The 20,137-nt window shown below is 39.1% G+C and overlaps 1 pseudogene; it reads right to left on the reverse strand.

The window, feature by feature from the left end:
• LOC135219891 (uncharacterized) overlaps positions 1-20,137 on the reverse strand; it is an 87,044-nt pseudogene that overhangs the window by 27,056 nt on the left and 39,851 nt on the right.

Raw genomic sequence — 20,137 nt, forward strand, 5'->3', positions numbered from 1 at the left:
GTCCTCTTGAGAAAAGCCTCTTGCTCGAAGGAGAAACTTGAAAGTCTCCAACCAAGAAAAGACAGGGATTCTACTGACTGGTTGAAACACTTCTGCAAGGAGATGACACAGGAGATGTTGCCAAGGGGGACATCTCCCTTGGAACCTCTGACAATAAACTACAGCAGATCCGAAAGAACCACTCTGCTTGAGGCCATAGAGGGGCTATCAAAGTCATCCTGAGACTTTGTGAACTCATTAGCCTGTTCAGAACTTGACGGATCAAACAAAACAGAGGAAGGCATACAGCTCCACGTTGTCCTGGGATGTTGGAATGCGTTCTCCACCAATGCTAAAGGATCTGGAACTATTGACAGAAAAACTTCCAGCTTCTTGTTGAAGCAGTTGCAAAAGGGTCCAACATGGGTCTACCAAAAACCTGGAAAAGCTTGTCTTCTACCACTTGATGAAACACTACTCAGTGTCAGGATCTAATTCCCGACGACTGAGTTCGACTGCGACTACATTCAGATTGCCTGGGATATAACTGGCTGAGAGCTCTTCCGAACTGCTGACCGCCTACCGGTGAACCTCGATGGTCAAGGCGTGAAGTTGACTAGAAACCAGGCGTCCCTGTTTGTTCCCATAGGTTACCACCATGGTGTTGTCCAGAACATTGAGAACGACAGAATGACATTCTACCTTCTCCCAAAATTTCTTCAGACACAGGAAGGCTACCTTCAACTCCAAGACGTTGTTATGTTGCTGCTTGTCCTCCAAACGCCTGAAGCGATGAGGTCGCCTACATAAGGCCGCCCAACCTGCGAGGGAGGTGTCTGAGAACAGAAGGAAGTCCGGTGGAAGAGAATGCAGAGGGACACCCTTCAAAGGATTCTGGTCGTCCAACCACCACAAAGGTCTTCTCTTACTTCCAGAGACAGAGGGAACATTAACAGGGATGAGTCCCCCGCCAGGGAGGGGCCAGAATTCCACCAGTCTCCATTGCAGAGACCGAAGAAGAAGAAGATGCCCACAAGGGACCAGCCTCTTCAGGGCTGACAACACTCCCAGAAGAACCTGCCACTGATGAGCTGACTGATGTGGTTCCAACAGGAAGTTGTGCACCCCCCCCCAACCTGCAAACTTCTCCAACCTCTGGTCCAACGGGAAAACTTTTTCCACCGCTGTATCGATGACTATGCCCAAGTAAAGAATCCCTTAACTGGGTACAAGGTACGATATCCCTGGTTGACCACGATGCCCAGTTCCAGACAGAACCGAAGTAGACTATCTTTGTTCTACAGCAGCTTTGACCTAGAACTGCCAAGACCAAGTAACTGTCGAGGTAGTTCAGCAAACAGATCCCCTGAGCATGGGTCCAACTTGACACGAGAGAAGACCCTTGTGAACACTTGAGGGGCTGTTGTCGGTTCGAAGCACAGGACTTTGAACTCGAAGACCTTGTTCCCAAGTAAGAAGCGAAGAAATTTCTTGGACGTTCGGATGAACAGGGATTTGGAAGTATGGCCCCTTAAGTGTATCAACAGCATGAAGTCGTCTTCCCTCAGAGCTGCCAGAACCGAAAGCGGGATCTCCATCTTGAATTGTGGCTTCCTGATGAAGTGAATTGATTCAAGGTGGAGAAGTCGATCACAGGTCTCCATCCTCCTGACGCCTTGAGTACCAAGATGTGACTGTAAAATGGAGGCAGGCGCACCACTTCCCCTATCGCAATTTGTCCAGCATCTTCTGCACCTCCTCCCGAAGAGCCCAGAACCTCAGAGAATCTGGAGGATATGCCTTCCTGAGCTGCGGCTTGTCCGACAGAGGGGGAGAGAAATCGAATGGCAGTACTATTACCCCACCCAAAGGGTATCTACCACCCACTTCTCTGCCCACAAGTCTGCCACTTGGCCCAATGGCTTGCTAGGCAACCCCCCCTGTCCCAGGAGAGGCGCCTAACCTACCGAGGGCCCCATATCTCTGCCCCTTGGGCCCCATCTTGGCCTAAAGGAACGGGAACGAAAGGGACGTTGATCCTCTGACCAAGGGTGAGTCGAACGGGAAGGCCCAGCCGAACTCGAATTCCTCGATGGCCTACCAAGCGACGGTCTTCTTGACAACTGCTGGACAGGGGGAGGAGGAGGAGACGGATGTCTCCGAGGATGAGACTTCGACTTAAGACACGGCCTGGCGCACCAGTCTGTCTTTGGTGTCAGCACGACGCTTGCCTATCGCATTCTAATCAGTGGCAGAATACAGTAGGGCCTCGTTAATCACGGGGGATAGGGCCCAGAACCCCCCGTGATAAGTAAATACCCGTGTTATCCTGGTACCCCCCTCTGAAAATTGCTTTAAACCGCCTACTTTAATAATTAACCCACCCAAGACCACTATTTTAATGTTTATAACTGCCCACTTTAGTTCAAGCACCAAATATTTCTTCAACTATCACCTTAAACTAAATTCAAGACAGTTTCAAAGTTATTCTTTCCTATCTTCAATTTCCCCTGCATCAGATCAGCAAACAAAATTATAATTACCTAACAATTCCTTTCTATTTTCATGATTTGGCTGCTGCACCAAACTAAAAGTACATAGTATATCTGTTTCGTGAATGAACATATTTTATGATAAAGAACATGATTTACTGTAATGATTACAGCACCCAACTTAATATTAATGTATAAACAGCAATAAAAATCTAGTTTTGTCTTTTGTTTACGTTTAGAATCAGCTGATGGATGTTTATTACCGAAAGAATTATTTTGGAAAACAATTTATAGTTGCTAAAAGAAACGAATTTATTAATGGAATTATATTATTATTAACTTTGTACATAATAGTTTATGATATTTATGATACAGTAATTCATATTTCATTGAGAGAGAGAGAGAGAGAGAGAGAGAGCAGCTTGTGACGAGAGTAACTTGAATAGCTTGAGATAGCAGCTTAGGACGAGAATAGCTTGAGAGAGCAGCTTAGGACTAGAGTACTGTTGACTATCTTAGCTCGAGAATGACAATGAAATTAGTATTTTAAATATTTTATGATGATAAGAAATGAAACATGGATAGTGATAAGATATTCTCTTGTTATACTGTTATAATATGTGATAATCATTGAGTCAACTATAAAAGTTGTATTGAAGCACAGTTTTCGTAAATCACAGAAAGAATAAAAATATTGCAACACATTTTTATTCTTTCGGGGACCATCTTGTTCTTTTATTACGATAATAATAGATCAGTATTATTGTTTTTTTTCTGTAAGTGATGAGAGAGAGAGAGAGAGAGAGAGCGAGAGAGAGAAGAGAGAGAGAGGAGGAGAAAGAGAGAGAGAGAAAGAGAAGAGAAGAAGAAGAGATTTTGCTATTTACATTCATAGTATTTGAAAATTTGTGAATGAGTTTATTCTAAAAAATGCATTTAGTCATGAAAAAAAGAACAAAAACCAGTAATTAGTGAATCTTGCTCTACGATAAAATTCGTGATTTCGTTAATTTTCCGGAATATACGTAGCATTTGGGCTTCACAAAAAAGTAAGTAAAGTGGTTTTATGACAGATTTTAGAGGATACTTACGTAAAAATACATCGGTACTTTGTAGAATGGTGACGTCACGGTGGTCATATGTATTTTATTCGTGATGAATATACATTTATGATAAAAAATAGTTACTGTACTGCTTAGAGTACCATACTGTAATATTAATGTAATCACATCAAAATAAAGTAATCATTGTTCATTGTATACTGATACTACTGTAAAGTGTATTTTTGTCTTTTGAAAAATGGATTCCCCAAGGAATTATTCCTTGAAGAGGCTTTTTATTATGAAGATATGCCAATAATATATAAGATTTGCATTTTTATTATGAATATATGACAATAATATATAAGGTAAAAATGGTTTTATACGTTTACGTTTTTATGGGCTCCTTTTATTAGATGGAATTCTGTTGTAACGGAACATTTTTAGCAGTCATATATATATATAATATATATATATATATATATATATATATATATATATATATATATAATATCTATATATCCATACAGTAGAGACCCGGTTCACGACCGTATTAGAAACTTGACATAATCGGATTTCGCCACTAAATTTCCAATAAACTTTGTATCTGTTTTCAACCAAAAAACCAGTTTCCGACCCCTGACCATATGATGTTTGTAAACAAAACTGTTTCCGCCAGCCGCCGCTAGTTGGCGTCATCCAGTGCTATCCTAAACCAAATGTAGCATAAATTTCATGTTTTTTAGCATAATTTGACGCAAGAATTGGAGCTTAGCATAATTGCTTTCACACTTAGGGTTCTAGTACAATTTTAGAATGTATTTTCACTAAAATTTAAAATAAAAGGCAGAAAATTCCTCAATTTCATACACAGCTACAGTGAATGTATCTTCAAGTGAAACTGCCTCAAAGCAGCACTAACAAATGAGTTAATTGCTAAGTTTGAACCCAACTAAGGAATGTTAAATTTTGTGAAATATAAATAAATACCCACAGTGGCATGACAAACAATCAGTAAAGTGTTAATAATGTTTTTTCTTCAATAAGTAAAGAATTACCTTTTTTTTTCTTTTTTTAAGTTTTATTTTTTTCAGTAGTTATCAAAATTTTTAATTATGTTTGAAGTGATTTTCACACAAATTTTCAAGTATTTATTCATTGTGTATGTGATCTGTTAAAGAAAAAGTGTTTTCAGTGGCATGATAATGATCAAGTAATAAGTACGTATGTTTTTCTTCTTGAGTAGAGACTGGTTTGTTTGTTTACCTTTTTTTTTTTAGTTTTAATTTTTCAGTAAATATCAGTAAATAACAAAATGTTATATTTGAAGTAATTTTCACACATTTTCAAGTATTTATTAATTGTTTATGTGACCATGTTTAAAGAAAAAATTGGTTTCCTGAGTGGCCATGATCAATGATGCAGTAATAAGTAAAATTTGTTGTTTTTCTTCACATTTGTATGTGTGATCTTCACACATTTGTCAAATAGTATAATAGTGATTGCATATCAAATAGTGTACTAGTGATTGCGTATGTGATCTAATAAAGAAAATGGTGTTTTATTACGAGTTTCCTGACATGTTAAGATCATCAAATTATTAGTTTATATAGTTGGTCTGTTCGTCACTTTGTATCATTTCACCTAATATATAAATGTTTTAAATTTCCATTACATCGTTGTTTTAGCTCAAATGTATTAGAGAAATGAGATAATGATAGATTAATAGCATAATTCTGGCACAAAATTGCACCATATTTGGCATAAATTCTTGCTTGGACCGACTAGCATAATTTAGCATAACGGTTGGTAACACTGGTGACGCCACTCGGCATTGTTTAAAGTCCGCAACTCATGTTTACAAACATTCAAACATGTGTCGTCGTCTTGTACACCTTGCGCTCATTTCGTTTGCTTTTTCGGTGGTATCAAATCTATACGCAGTTACCTTTTGATTCATCATGGGTCCCAACATTACTACTGGCTATCTATTAAAACCTTTTGCTATTGTTAATCTCTTGAAATAATGGAAAAGTGTTTACATGGCACCTCGCGTTTTCCTTCTTCAAAATGTTTCCATCATTTCCAACTCCAAAATAAACCTTAAGTTTCGTCTCCTCCTCTCTGCATGAACGTGATGGGCGAAAAAAATTTAATCAAGCACCCTTGTTTGATTTTTTTTTCAAGCGTAATATTCTAAAACCATGCTCACACTTGAGGCGCGCAGTTTCAGTAGGCAAAATGCAATACGTATTTAAGGGTTAGGTTTGGAGTGAAGGCAATGTTACGTACGTAGGTTACATGTGTGGTTCGGTAGCGAATGCAATCTTTAAGCTTTGTTAAGCTTGCCGGTAAAGAAGAAGTTAGTCATAGCTTATATCAGAGAAGCCACTATGCCATATTAAGTGCGTAGTAATTAAGAAATTAAGAATCTTTTATGTCGTACTGTAATACGTCAATGTTGATGTGCAAGATTTGGTAGTGAAACCAGTTACATACGTAACATGTTCGGTTCGGTAGCAACGCAATCTAAGCGTTTTAAGCTGCCGGTAAAGAAGAGCTTAGCCTTAGGTTAACTCAGAATCCGCTACGGTATATATTAATTATAGAAATTAAGTACGTAGATTCTTTTATACCTACTGTAAAAATACATCATTGTTTACGTGTGAAATTTGGTAGTGAAACCACTGTCACATACGTAACGTGTGCCGTTCGGTAGCGAACGCAATCTTAATCTTTGTTAAGCTTGCTGGTAAAGAGGAGGTTAGCCTTAGCTTAATCAGAGAAGCCGCTATGGTATAGAATAATTATAGAAATTAAGACGATTCTTTTATGTCTACTGTAAAAAGACGTCAATGTTTACGTATGAGGTCTGGTAGTGACACAGTTTATACATAGCAACTGGTGCGCGGTCACGAACGCAATCTGTATGCTTTGTTTATTAGCGTCCTCGTAAAAGTTTAGCTTGATATTAAACTCAAGAGATGCTGGTACGTAATGGTATAGTATTAAAGACATTAAGAAGATTCTTTTACTTATACGTACGTATATATGTACCATGCAGTACCATAATAATTGTCAAAGTCCAATAAGCTTGAAACCAGCCCTGATATTGGATAATTTGCCGTAAAAGACGCACCTTTTTTATAAGGACATTTATGAAACAAAATCGTTAGTATCATAACATTACATTTACTGAAAGATAATTTTCAAGCGATTTTGTATACAGTTTGCAGTCGACTCCGTAAAGATTTACCATAAATTAATAATCGAATGTAAACGTTTCTAGGCTTATAGCGAGATATGGTTTGTTTACTACCATAGTCCCGATATAAACCACCAGGGCTGCGCTATGGTTTGTTTTTACATCCTTAAATGCCGACTTACTGTAGGCAAATTTTTGCAAGTTTTTGATAAATATGAATTAGGTTTTAATTTTAAAATAGTTTATTAATTTACTGTAATAATTAGACTTGCTTTTCAATGTTTTTATTATGTTAGCAACACGTTTTATGCCTACCCACTGCACTACGTTCTACTTACTATTTACCTAGGTAGCCTATGGCGCTTGGTCAACAATCGGGTTGGACGTAGGCTAGGCTAGTTTTTTCTTTTATACTGTATATTATACATTTAAAATTATAAAATATACATTTAACATGATATTTTATTTTAACTTTTAACTTTTTATTTAGTTGTAATTTACTATGTAATAGTTTATGTATAAAAAGGCAAGGTTAAGGTGTAATAACTTATGGTCAAGAACGGATTAATCCATTTTCAGTTATTCTTATGGGAAAACTTGATTCAGTTCTCGAAATAATCGAATTTCGACGCTCCTTCTGGAACGAATTATATCGTCGAGAACCGAGGCTCTACTGTATATATATATATATATATATATATATATATATATATATATATATATATATATATATATATATATATATATATATTATGACTGGTAAAAATGTTCCATTACAACAGAATTATATAATTTATCTATCTATCTATCTATCTATCTATCTATCTATATATATATATATATATATATATATATATATATATATACAGTGGGGCCCCCGTATATCCACAAATTCCTGTTTTTTTTTTTTTTATCAATTTCATCATAAAAAAGCACTTTTTGTGATAAAACTATTAAAAAAAACCAAATATAAACTTTTTAGTGGTTTTTTTCTCAGTTTAACTAACAAAATAGGCTGTTTTTAGCGTTTTTATAAGAGTTTCCAAACATTCGCGGTTTCTAACTATTCACGGGGGGTTCTGGTATGCATCCCCCGCAAATACGGGGGGGACCACTGTTGTATGTATGTATGTATGTATGTATATATTATATATATATATAGATATATTTATATATAATATATATATATAATATATATATATATATATAATGATCTATATATTAATAATATATATGTATAACTGAATCACATAAGTTAGGAACGTGATAAATCCATAAATAATAAAGATATATGCCACGAAGGAAAAATAAACGAAGGAGGATCTGCGAGACCTTTCGACGTTAACGTCCTTTACTGAGCAGAGACTGCTCAGTAAAGGACGTTTAACGTCGAAAGGTCTCGCAGATCCTCCTTCGTTTATTTTTCCTTCGTGGCATATATATATATATAATATATATATATATATATTAGTATAATATAATATATATATATATATATATATTGGTGGTCCAGTTTTATGGTGCTCAGCACCATAAAATTGGTGATTTATGGTGCTTTAACAGGCCAACTTTCAGTTATTGGCGCTATCGGTGGGGGATGCATTCTTGGCTGGTTGCTGATAAGCGAAAACCGTCATTAACTGAAACTTGGCAATTTATGGCACTTATGATTGCAGATTTTTTAGTTATAGTGCCAATATCGGTAAACTCAGAGAGTGCTTTCACTGAGCTTACCAAACAGGTGTCCCTACTTGGAGAGAGAAAGAAAAGAAAAAAGAAAAGAAAAGAAAAAAAAAGAAAAAGAAAAGAAAGAAAAAAAAAAACTGGAGCTAGCTAAAGATTAAGTACCACACAATTAGGAGCGATAAGGGAGGTCAACAAAAGGAACAGTGAAGTTGCTTCAACAATTTTGTTTACAGAACATCATCTCTTTATTCGTGTGCTCGCTTGCCTTCTCCAAAATAAACTTACATGAAGTACAGTGGACCCCTGCCTTTTTGCGGTTCTGGATTCCCGGCTTCACCTATTCCACCTTTTTCACAGTATTTTTATGGAGAAATATTAATTAATTACTCCATTATCATATAATTTTTGTGACTAAATACATTTTTCATGATAAAACTTAAAATTCTCATGTTGGTGGGGTGTCAGGTATATTTGTACCCGAGTTCCATTTTTATGTCAATCATCATTTCCGTATGGCCTGGTTCAGTTTTTGTCCATTTTAAGTGGCAGTAAAAACTTCATGTCTTACTACAAAGACCAATAATTCGGTCTGATTTTGAATTGAATAGGGAGCAAACTCTGCATGATTTAAAGGTCTAACAGTTTTGGGTTTCTTCATGTGGAAAACTCAATTACAAGGGATGTGTATACCTTGGCCACATTTCCTGTTGAGCATTTTGCTTCCCTGCCTATCAAAGAATAACCAGATTACCTTCACCCCAAACATATCCTCCCCTGGTTATAATTGTAAGAAGTTTTGTTTTTCACCAACCAGTTTTCTTCCATAAGATCCAGTGATTAAAAAAAAAATATCTGAAATACTTATTAGGTACATACATACTTGAAGGCATCGATACACAGGTTGGTTAAAATTGTAAACTTGAAGACTTGAAATAAAAAGGGTTGGAAGAATAAAGTCTTTCAGGGAAACAAAACTTACAAACTGGTCAGGGAGGGAATCTTATTCTGTGCGGGCAGGAAAAGGTGGTTCATTCAACCCTGCTTATAAATCGATCTTACATTTCAAATTATTACAACATAAGATGTATAAAATGTTGTGGAAAATAAAAACTTGGTTAAAAAATTAATATAGAGAAACTAACAGGAACCTTCCATCCAGTCTCTTGGAAAAGTCTAAATGAAAAATCTGTCTAGAACCTATGTATAAACACTTTACACCAAGTTTTAACATGAAGGTTTTAGAAACTAAAACATTATTAAATTAAATTACAAAGGAAATTATGATCACTTACAAGGACAACAGATAGGGTAAGATAAATGATCTAATCATTAAAACTCACTACAGGTACTCCTCATTTAAAAACAGGGTTTTGTTCCAGCGACCATGTCGTTGAACGAATTTGTCGTTTAGCATGTTATTCTCTTTTGAAAAATAGCATTAATTTTCAGTCATATATTATACACATAGCCTACTGCTTGGCTAAGTTCTGACAATGCTTTTTATGAAGTGTATAATTTTCTTCAAAATAGTATACTTTATTAACACATTTAGCCTACATTCCCCAGTTAGCCTAATAGTAAGCCAATACAGTACTAAACTTTTCTCAGAATCTGCTCATTATTATTGGACTTTCATATCCTAAATTTGGTATTTCATAATTATTGCGATTAGTTTCTTCATCATTTATTTTGATTGTAGAGGGTAGTGAGATGAAAAAATTATGAATGAATTTCAGAAAAAATTATGAATGAATTTTGGCGATCACCGTGCATTTGAATGTCGCCATCAAAATGTAAACAAAGCACACCGCCATCTATTGAGGAATATGAACACTAAACTATTCGCTAATGGGATAAACATTTTCTAGCTTAGAAAAAGATTTATGCTTGCACTTCTTATCTCTAGTATCATCTGATCTCATGGGTGACATAAAAATACATCTGTAAATGTACACAGCTATAGTTATTTGAGATTAACCTGGCCGTATGCCAGCACAGGCTCTTGCTCTTAGAGCAGCCTGTAGCCACAGTTGTATAAAAGGATTTATCAAAGTGTATCACATGAAAGTCTTTCAAGCATACTAGGAGTAAGGAAATCGTGCATGCCAATGTCTCATTGTTTGACTTAATAGAGACTTCTCAAGTAGAATACTTAAAAAAAAATATATTTATTTTCAAGTTAATATAAAAAAACATATTTGACTTCACACATTTTCTTCTCATTACTAAGAATTCGAACATTTTCTTATCATTATTAAGAATTACTTTGATAAAAACAAAGGAGATATGGCATAATTTTTGCTGTCTTGAAATTGTAAACAATACGAAGCGCCAACCTGCTGGCCACACAACAAATGAATGTTGGCTGAATCAAGCCGAAACACGGGAGTTAACAGACCATAGAATGCCAGTTTAAGAGGTTAACTGTATAGCTTTTCTTTACAAAGTTTTAGCCATAGATTTCAAGGTTTTCAAAATCTAGGCTAGATTATCGGCACTGAATAGCCTTTCTCTTGGCCACTATTCGTCAATATTTTTATTTTCATTTTGTGGTTTTTACACTCTCTCTCTTCATGTTGCCATCGTAACTCCGAGCTGTCGTAAAACGAGTGTGTTGTTAAATGAGGAGTACATTACCTGTATACTGTATGTACTAGAAATCCCTATACTATATCACTAACCTCCTATCACAAATATTACACACTACACTTCTCTGTAACATAATCAAGTTGGTGACAAGGTAGGCAAAAAGTTACCCCTCTTTACACAAGAGAAAAATGCCACACAGAAAGTTACAGAAACTGAGAGACCTATCCATCAAGACCAGGAAACACCATATACAAATTCGACAATTGATTAAAGTGTTCTTAAGAAAAAATTCTCGACATAGTTATAATGTGAGTTTATTACATTCCTCATAAGTCTTCCTCTTTTATTTAAAAATAAACATTAAACAATCCTACAACCAGAAGAGCACAAAACAGGCCTGAACTCACAATACTGTTCAACAGATATGTATACTGTCCACATTAGGAAAAACATCCCACATTAAAAGGCAGAATAAATTTGCCTGGTACTGTCCAAATAATTAATCACTCATTCAACGGATTTACAAGAATTTAAGTCTCTGTCTTTTGTATAATAACTATTGTACTATAGCACTATTATGCCAAATTACAGGAAGGGTTACTTATACATAAAAAGCATCCACAGATTTCACATAAATATGCCTGGGCAACCACTCTAAACTCACACACCAAGCACTAATTACACATCTTCTCTGGTTGCTACACACATCATCTAAAAGAACACAAACTTCATCTATCATCATTAATGCTAGACATGTTGTCCATAAAACATGTTACACTGATAAATAACACTGCATATACTCCATTTCTTGACATCAACATCAAAAGCTATCAATCACTTTTCAGTCATAGTAAGCTAACGAACAGAAAACCCAGAAATAAGCGCATTACTAACCTGGTGGTACTGAACAGACTCCCTAGTTGGGGTCCAGTCATCTTGAGCTGTTTCCCATTCACTTACATGCACCCATGAGGATGAGTTAAGAGCCAAACGAAGCATCTGGATGCGGTCACTGGCGCTTGCCAATCCCTGAGAACAAGATAATGCAAAATTATTGAACTGTGAATAGAGGAGGAACCTTTGTCTTTAAAACCATTGCATTTATGGCAGTTATACTCATCAATCAAATAATGTGAATAATTTATATCAAGATACACATTTCTGAAAATGAATCTTGTAAATGTGAAACCAAGACCTAAACTAACAGCGTAGGTTATCAATCATGGTACTAGTACATACTTAAGTATCCCTATTACTATCAAAGACCACACATACTGATATCACATATGATAATGGTCTTACAACTACTATCTGCACCACAACTGTCATTCATGGTTGCCCAAAACCAACTTATTCTTTTTTTTTTTTCATTAAAGAATGCAATTACCCACGCTAAAGATGGGGTGGCAAGCCACTATTAAAGGTTGACCAGCAGATTTAAAAACCCATTGTTATGTTAGGGACAGGAGGGAATTTAATTAAACAAAAGGGTACAAGGACAGTCGGCCTTTTCTAAAGAAGCTACAGTACCATCAAAACTTTAAATCTCTGCCTTAGAAAGTTAAATGCAAAACTGATCTTGGTAACAAGCGCTTTGTTGGTATGTTGTTACACTTTTAAAGTAAAATATGACCTAATAACAACAGGTGTACAAATAAAAACACAAAAGTATTAATCAAATATAAATGTGAACATACCTCTTTCCCATATTTATCATGTACTGGTGACATCAATCCTGCCACAACATTGTAATTTGTGGTTCTGTGAAGAAAGTCTCTTGCAATTTCTGAAAAGAGTAAAATTGATATATTTAAGTGACCATAAGGACTTACATTACATGCTTACTTTTACATTAAGAACTGCCATAAACTACTAAAATACATCTATGCATGCATATCATACTTTAAATTTACCCTTATTGGGTGCATTTAATAGAATACAGTAGTTATCACCTGTGCCTTATGAAAAGAATTTGACATTTTACTCACAAGCTTCAGGCAACCATAAATATCCCACACAAGAGAGGTTTTAATGAACACTGCTTTACTATGTCAAGTATAAATAACCAAAAAATAAGCCACTAACAAAATCAGTCACTAAGTAATATTAACTAACACCCCTTATGTCAATGTTGTAGCTGCTACTCAAGGTAACCAAGATACAGTACTAGGTATATCCAGTAACTATTTTTTTTTTTTCATTTTCTTAATCTCATCATCATCAATATCTGCCGTCAGATTTTTCCTTTTAGGGTCAGACTAAATTTATTCTCTCTACTCTATTCTGTTGAGCACTCAACCTGAATTCCAGTTTTGTATGTGTAGGCCTTTCTGCAGCTGCACATATGTGTTCATTAAAAAAACTGCCTAAACCCTCTTACAAAAACCAAGCTACACAAAAGAATATTAGGATAGCTTTTCAAATGAAACGAACATTGAACAGTAAATGCTTATTCATATTCACAATAATTCCAACATATATAATAAACCCTGAAGAATGTAACTTGAGGGCAATGGATAGCTAAAAATAGGGTCAGTCATACCAAGTACATACTACACTAATAATTCTGCAAACCACAGCAATTTAAGTAAACATAATGGAAATGATGCAAAACATAATATATATTAAAGCAACAATTAAGTGACAAATTCAGAAAATATACCAGAAGTCCCAAGAATATTCTCCTTCCTAATGGGACTTCCTTGCAGAAAAAAACTGCAACATTTCTTTTTTACTGTAAGATGTTATCAAAGAAAAATTACTTTTATTTTTTCTACAATTTCATGTGTGTGTCAAAAGGGATTTTGACTAAGGAAAAATCTATTTCTGGGCAACGACCTGTGTCGCCCTGTGAAATGGTTCCTTTGATACTATTTCTGAAGAATAAATATTGCTATTCATCCTAGAGAAAAAAGAAACAATATATGCCAAGATAAAGGCTGGCTCAAACTCTTATAGAAGTGTCGGTATAGTAAGGAGCGAGTGGAATCACTACCAGAGGTCCCCTTGTCATTTAGCTTCTTCCTTTGACAAAACCCCGAACTACGGAGGAGCCGTGCTACAGCTCCCGGTCTACTACTACCGTGAGCGCCTCCGACGCCTGAGACGTCATTCCTGAAGATAGCCTCCAAGCTTGGGGTAAGCTGGGTGAGGATAATCTAACTAACAAGGTGGGGTTTTCACAGGGCGACACAGGTCGTTGCCCAGAAAATAAGATTTTTTCCTTCGTCAAAATCCCTTTTCTGCTGGGCTTGACCTGTGTCGGCCTGTGAAATAGTACCAGAGAATGCCAAACACCAAGCTTGAGGAACAGTACAGATAAATTAAGAAGGTAAAGTTAAACACTTGTAAGGTTAATAGTATAATAATCAACAAAAATTACAGTTTTTACCCTAAGGGAAGTATAAGCCCTAAAAACGTATCCAAAACACGGGTTTCACTTAAAATTAGTTAGCCTAACAACAAACAATAACAATACAGGTTAGGCAAAGACAAGATATAAGTTGATATATACAAAAGAATGGAACTGAATCCGATTAGAATGATGAAACAAAACGCAAACTCAAGGTAACCCAATACATGGAGGCGACTAAACTAAATAAGTAAGGGTGCAATGGGGCAGGTAGAAGGGAAGGGCTACAAGAATTTATAGTAAAAATTAAGAATCAGGAGAAACTGTGTTTCCAGCTGCCACTGCTGGAAATTTGAGGGCTTCTAAGGGTTTTTAGGTAGTGCCGTTTGAAAACTGTCGGAGATTTCCAGCCTGTATACTTCTTAAGATCGTCAAAATTCATGTGTTGGAAATAAATTAATAAGATGTGGCCACCGCCCTAACATCGTGGGCCCGAGGAAAGGACTCTGGATTGGCCTGTTTAATGAAGTATAAAATTTGTTGCCTGATCCCTTTTAGGATAATGTACCACCTTCCTTCCTAATGAACAATTGGGCCTGAAGATTTCAGAGTTGTTCTGCTTAGGTAGGTCTCTTAATGAGTTGACCAGGACAAAGGGAAATGTCTTGAGGTAGTGGTAGGATTTTCCACGAGGACCATCTGTCCTGTGGGTCTTCATTTTTGGCTAGAAAACTCAATGTGGCCTGGTTCCCTTGATAAAGCTGACAGTTCTGATATTCTAGCTCCGGAGGCTAAACTTAATAAGAATAGGGTTTTCCTCAGGAGGGATATATAATTGCAAGAGTCATTGTTAATGTCCGAGGCCAGTTTTGAGGACATATTTAAGAACCAAGAGACTGATTTAGGTCTCGTTGATGGTCTTAATCTAGCACAAGCTTTTGGTATGGACGTAAAGTACGAATCCGTAAGGTCTATGCTAAAACCAAATTGGAAGATCTTTTTAAGAGCTGATTTGGTCGTAGTGATAGTGCTTGCTGCTAAGCCTTTCTCAAACAATGATCTGAAGAAAGTTATGGCTAGGTTCGTTGTCTTGACTTGAGAATTTGACAACTTAAGGAACTCTGCTAGTTTCTTGACAGATGAATCATATTGTCGGAGAGTAGATTCTCTTTATCTGATTCCAGAATGAGATATTCTGGGGATCAATTTCTGCATTCCTCATGGCTGCGAATTTCAGAAAATCCATAAAGTTAGGGTTTTCTGATTCTTGAGGAAGCGGACACAGTCTGAGTTTTGCACTAACTGGGTTAGTTTGGGTTGGGAATCCGTAGTGGTCGGAGTCTCAACTCTAGGAGTAGAGGGAACCAATTGCTCTTGGGCCATTGGGAGCTACTAGAGCTACTTGGCCTTTGAATGTCCTGAGTTTTGTCTAAAACTTTCATGAGAAGGTTCACCGGAGGGAAGAGGTAAATATTCTTCCATTCGTTCCAATCGAGGATCATTGCATCCGTAGCGTATGCTAGAGGAGATCGAGGTTTGGGTGCCACGTAACAAGGGAGTTTGTGGTTTGACTCCGTGGCGAAGAGGCCTACTTGGAGTCCGGGGACTTGTAGACTGATCCAATTGAATGAACTCCTGTCCAGTGTCCACTCCGATTCCAACGGAGCGGAGCGCGATAGAGCGTCTGCTACTACGTTCTTGACTCCTGCCAGGTGAGTGGCTGACAGGTGCCATTTGTTTTTGCATGCCAGGAGAAAAGATGGCTATCATGACATGGTTCAAGTGGCTTGACTTGGATCCGCCCCTGTTGATGCAGTGTACTACTACTGCACTGTCCAGAACTAATTTGAAATGAGAGTTCTTGGGCGGACGGAGTCATTTCAGTGTGAGGAATACTGCCATGGCCTCCAGTACATTGATATGTACTGCGGAATGTTAACGACCAAGTTCCTTGAACTTTTTCGTACTGGGAGTATCCTCCCCACCCTGTTAGTGAGGCGTCTGTGTGCGATCCAATAATGATGGAGGGGTGACCACCTGTAGAGGAATTGCTTTTGAAAGTTCTTTGTCTCCGTCCAGGGGCGGAGACGTTTCCGTAAGATTGCTGGGATAGAGGCTAGTTTGTCCCGTGATCTGCAATTCGCTCTTGAGCGCCATACTCTGTTTATATCTTTGAGTTTGGCTCTGAGCAGAACGTCTGTGACTGGATGCAAACTGGAGTGAGCCCAGATCCTCTCCTGGCACCTCCTTGATGTTTGTTGTCGTTTGAGAAATTGTTTTGTAGCTCTTGCAATTTCTTTCCTTTTCAACGACGGAATTGATAGAGTGTGCGATTGTAAGTCCCACTGAAGGCCTAACCACTGGAATCGAGATTCCGGTGTTAGTCTGGACTTGGTTTTGTTTATTTGAAAACCTAAATGCTCCAGGAATTTGATCACTCTGACCGTTGCTTCTTTGCATTCTTTGGGGTTCTTTGCCCAAATAAGCCAATCGTCCAGATAAGCCACTAACATTATTCCCTGTTTCCTTAGCTCTTGCACTACTGCTTCCGCCAATTTGGTGAAGATCCTGGGGCTATGTTGAGCCCGAATGGCATTACCTTGAAGGAGTAGGATCTGTTGCCTAGTTTGAAGCCTAGGAATGGACGAAGTGTCTGGCTATGGAACATGATAGTAGGCATCTGTAAGATCTATAGAGGTTGTGACGGCCCCACGGGGAAGTAAGGTCCGTACCTGCGAAACGGTCAGCATCCTGAACTTGTCGCAATGAATGAATAAGTTCAGATGGGACAAGTCTAAGATGATTCTTCGGTTTACTGAGTCTTTCTTTGGCACGCTGAACAAGCGTCCTTGAAATTTTAAATTGTTTTGACTCTTGAGACTACTCCTTTGAGAAGGAGGTCTTCGGTATACTCTACCAATTCCGTTGTTGGTGCTTGATAGAATCTGTTGGTTGGAGGAGGGCCCTCTAGCCAACTCCAACCTAGTCCCTTTGTTACTATACTTTGAGCCCAAGGGCTGAACCCCCACTGCTGGCGGAAGAGGTACAGCCTCCCTCCTACCTTGGGATTCTCACTGCTGGTTTGCCGAGGGGCGGCCACCTCTTGCTCCTCGGAAACCTCTTCCCCTATTAGCAGCCCTGCCGGATCCTCTGAATCGAGAGGCACCTCTTGCTCTGCTGCCTCTCGCAAACCTATTGAAAGCCTGAAAGTTCTGGCTTTCATAGTTGGAATTGTAGGCTGGCGAGACAGCAAAGGAACTGGAGGGTTGAGATTGCTGGGACTGAGGGGTCAGAACAAGGTATTGTTGTTGACCCTTCGACGATGGTTGCCCTTGTGGATGCTGGGACTGCCTGAACCAACGTTTGTTGAGAAGGCTGGAAGGGAGAGAACTTCCTTGGTTTCTTCTTGTTCCTTGGGTTAGGACCAGAAGATTCCTCCCTCCGCTTTGCTACAGTCCCCACCACCTGACTTTGAGGCACTGGTTGACCTTAGAAGCCTCATGAAGGACTTCTGCTACTACTGTGCTGGAAAGAGGTCCGTTCCCCAAATTGAGGAAGCAATCAGTTTATTCGGTTCATGGCGGATAGTAGCTTCCGCCAGAAACGTGCTTCCTACAATTTCTCCTGGCTATGAGGAAAGTCGTAAAGGTCACACTGCATGGTGTGCAGCAGACCTTTAGCCAAAACTTTAAATAACGGCTCTTGTTGGTATACAAGAGCCGTCATCTCCGCCATAGTCATGGAGGAAAGGGATCTCGCGAGCCTAGTCCGGGCGTCCGTACTCCATCTGGATGAGAGAGTCCGACAACCTGGGGAGTCTCTCACTAAAGAGAGAGGTGGCACAGTCCGCCTTTAGTTTTCCTACTGAGAAAGTAGGAACTGCCCCTTCGAAGTACGTATCGGAGCCTGGGACTAAGAGAGAGGTGGGTTCCGTCTCTCGTAGTTGAGGCAGGGGCTCGTCTTTCAGGGCGGCCTGAAAGGTTGCTTCCACTACCTTAAGGGTCAGTGTAGCGGAGTCCCTTCCACCGGAGTAAAAATGGTGAAAGGACTCCTAAAGGCTGTGATGCGGGTGTTTTCACACCCCCATTCTTCCAGACTTCTCATTAGAGTCTGCTGTGCCTGTTCCCTCGGAAGGATCACTGTTTCCTTGGGAACCTTGTCCTCTCTCATCATCGCTGCTTCCGTTAGTCGGACGTAGCCAATGAATGGTGGTTGAAGGTCTCTGGGGTGGAACTCGAAGTCCTCACGCCTTCGAGTTCCTATGCCTTCGATTGTCAACATTCCGTTGACAAACGGGGCATACGAAGCGATCCTCCAAGGGTTGGCTGCCTTGAATTCCGGCAGTTGGCTGGAATCTGGCATTGGAAGAGGAGAAGGTGGCACAGATAGAGGGGAACCTGCCGCAATCGAGGTTTGGATCCCGGCGATGGCAATTCTCCTGAGCGGCCAGCCGTTCCGCCACGATTGGATCGACTGGCCGGAAGACGTAACAGAACTGGAGAGCTGGGAGAGCACCGAGCCGACCTTGTTGTCAACCAAGGCCCCTACGATCACTCCCACCTGCTCCAGAATATTAGCCGAAAAGGATTCGGGATCAAAAAGAGGGACTTGAGCCCGATCCTTACGTGATCTATGTTTGGGGGACCTCGACGCAGAGGAAGAAGCCTCCCTTGACCTAACTGATCCCGGGGTGGTGAGCCGGAGTTTTATAGTGTCTGTCAGGATGACCGATTTCTTGGGGAAGATTTTAACTTTTTAAGTTTCTCCTCGTCATCTTAGCCTTGGGGTATCACTGAAGTAGCCTTAGGACGGACAGACCGCTGCTCTTCAGTGAAGCCCCGGAAAGAAGTGGAAGTAGAAGGATCAGTAGAAGGTGATGGAGAAAGGGAATTCAGGAAAGGGCCCTGAGAACCCACAGAAGCTGCCCCTACTACACCCTTACCTGTACCCATGGAGTCAATAGCCATGGGTTCAACGTCGAGGTTCATTGCCGCAACGTCTTCTGCAAAACGTCCTCTTTGGAAAATCCCCTCCTGTAGGGAGATCATGACTTGAAGGTCGGCCAGCAAAGGGGCGGCCGCGTATCGGGTTCCACCACTGATCCTTTCTTGGCTCCTGGGAATATTAGGTCCGCCATATCCTGGGTAAGAATGTAGGGGCGGCCCTTCGAATTCCGGCCAAAACCCCCTACCCAAGCTTGAGAGTCGACAAAGCCTTTCTTCTTTTCTTCATCAAACCCTGTTAAAAACCCTGGGTATCTAGAGTTAGGGAGAGGATAGGGGAGGAATGACTGTTTTGTTGAGATTATATGAATATGTGTCTCATATGTGAAAGGTATAATATAACAACAAGTATTCCAGGTGACGAATGAATGAAGAAAGTGCTAAGAAACTTACTACTAGTGAGGCATCTCCTACTAGCAAGTAGCAGGTTTGGCAAGCTTCATGATGCCAAAACGATAAATCCTCCACTTTCACTGCACATCCTGCATGAGAACGGCATACTATATGGCCGCACGGGTCTTGGAGGATGGCACTGCACCCAATCTCCTGGCACAACATCTGTAAGTCAAAGGATACATGATACCAATGACAACCTCCGGTGGAATAATATGCAAACTATCCGTGGGTGCCGGAGTAGGACCGACGGATAGAGATCTACGTATGAATATTACGTAGAAAAGTTACGAGGGGGGAAGAAAGTCTCTGCCTCCTGCCTAAGCTCACTTGTCATATGACTAAAAAATAGACTCCGTAGGGCCCGGAGTTTCTCCGTATGGCCCGAGTTAATTAAT

The sequence above is a fragment of the Macrobrachium nipponense genome, chromosome 1 (assembly GCF_015104395.2).
Source record: "Macrobrachium nipponense isolate FS-2020 chromosome 1, ASM1510439v2, whole genome shotgun sequence".
In the NCBI taxonomy this organism is placed as follows: Eukaryota; Metazoa; Arthropoda; class Malacostraca; order Decapoda; family Palaemonidae; genus Macrobrachium; species Macrobrachium nipponense.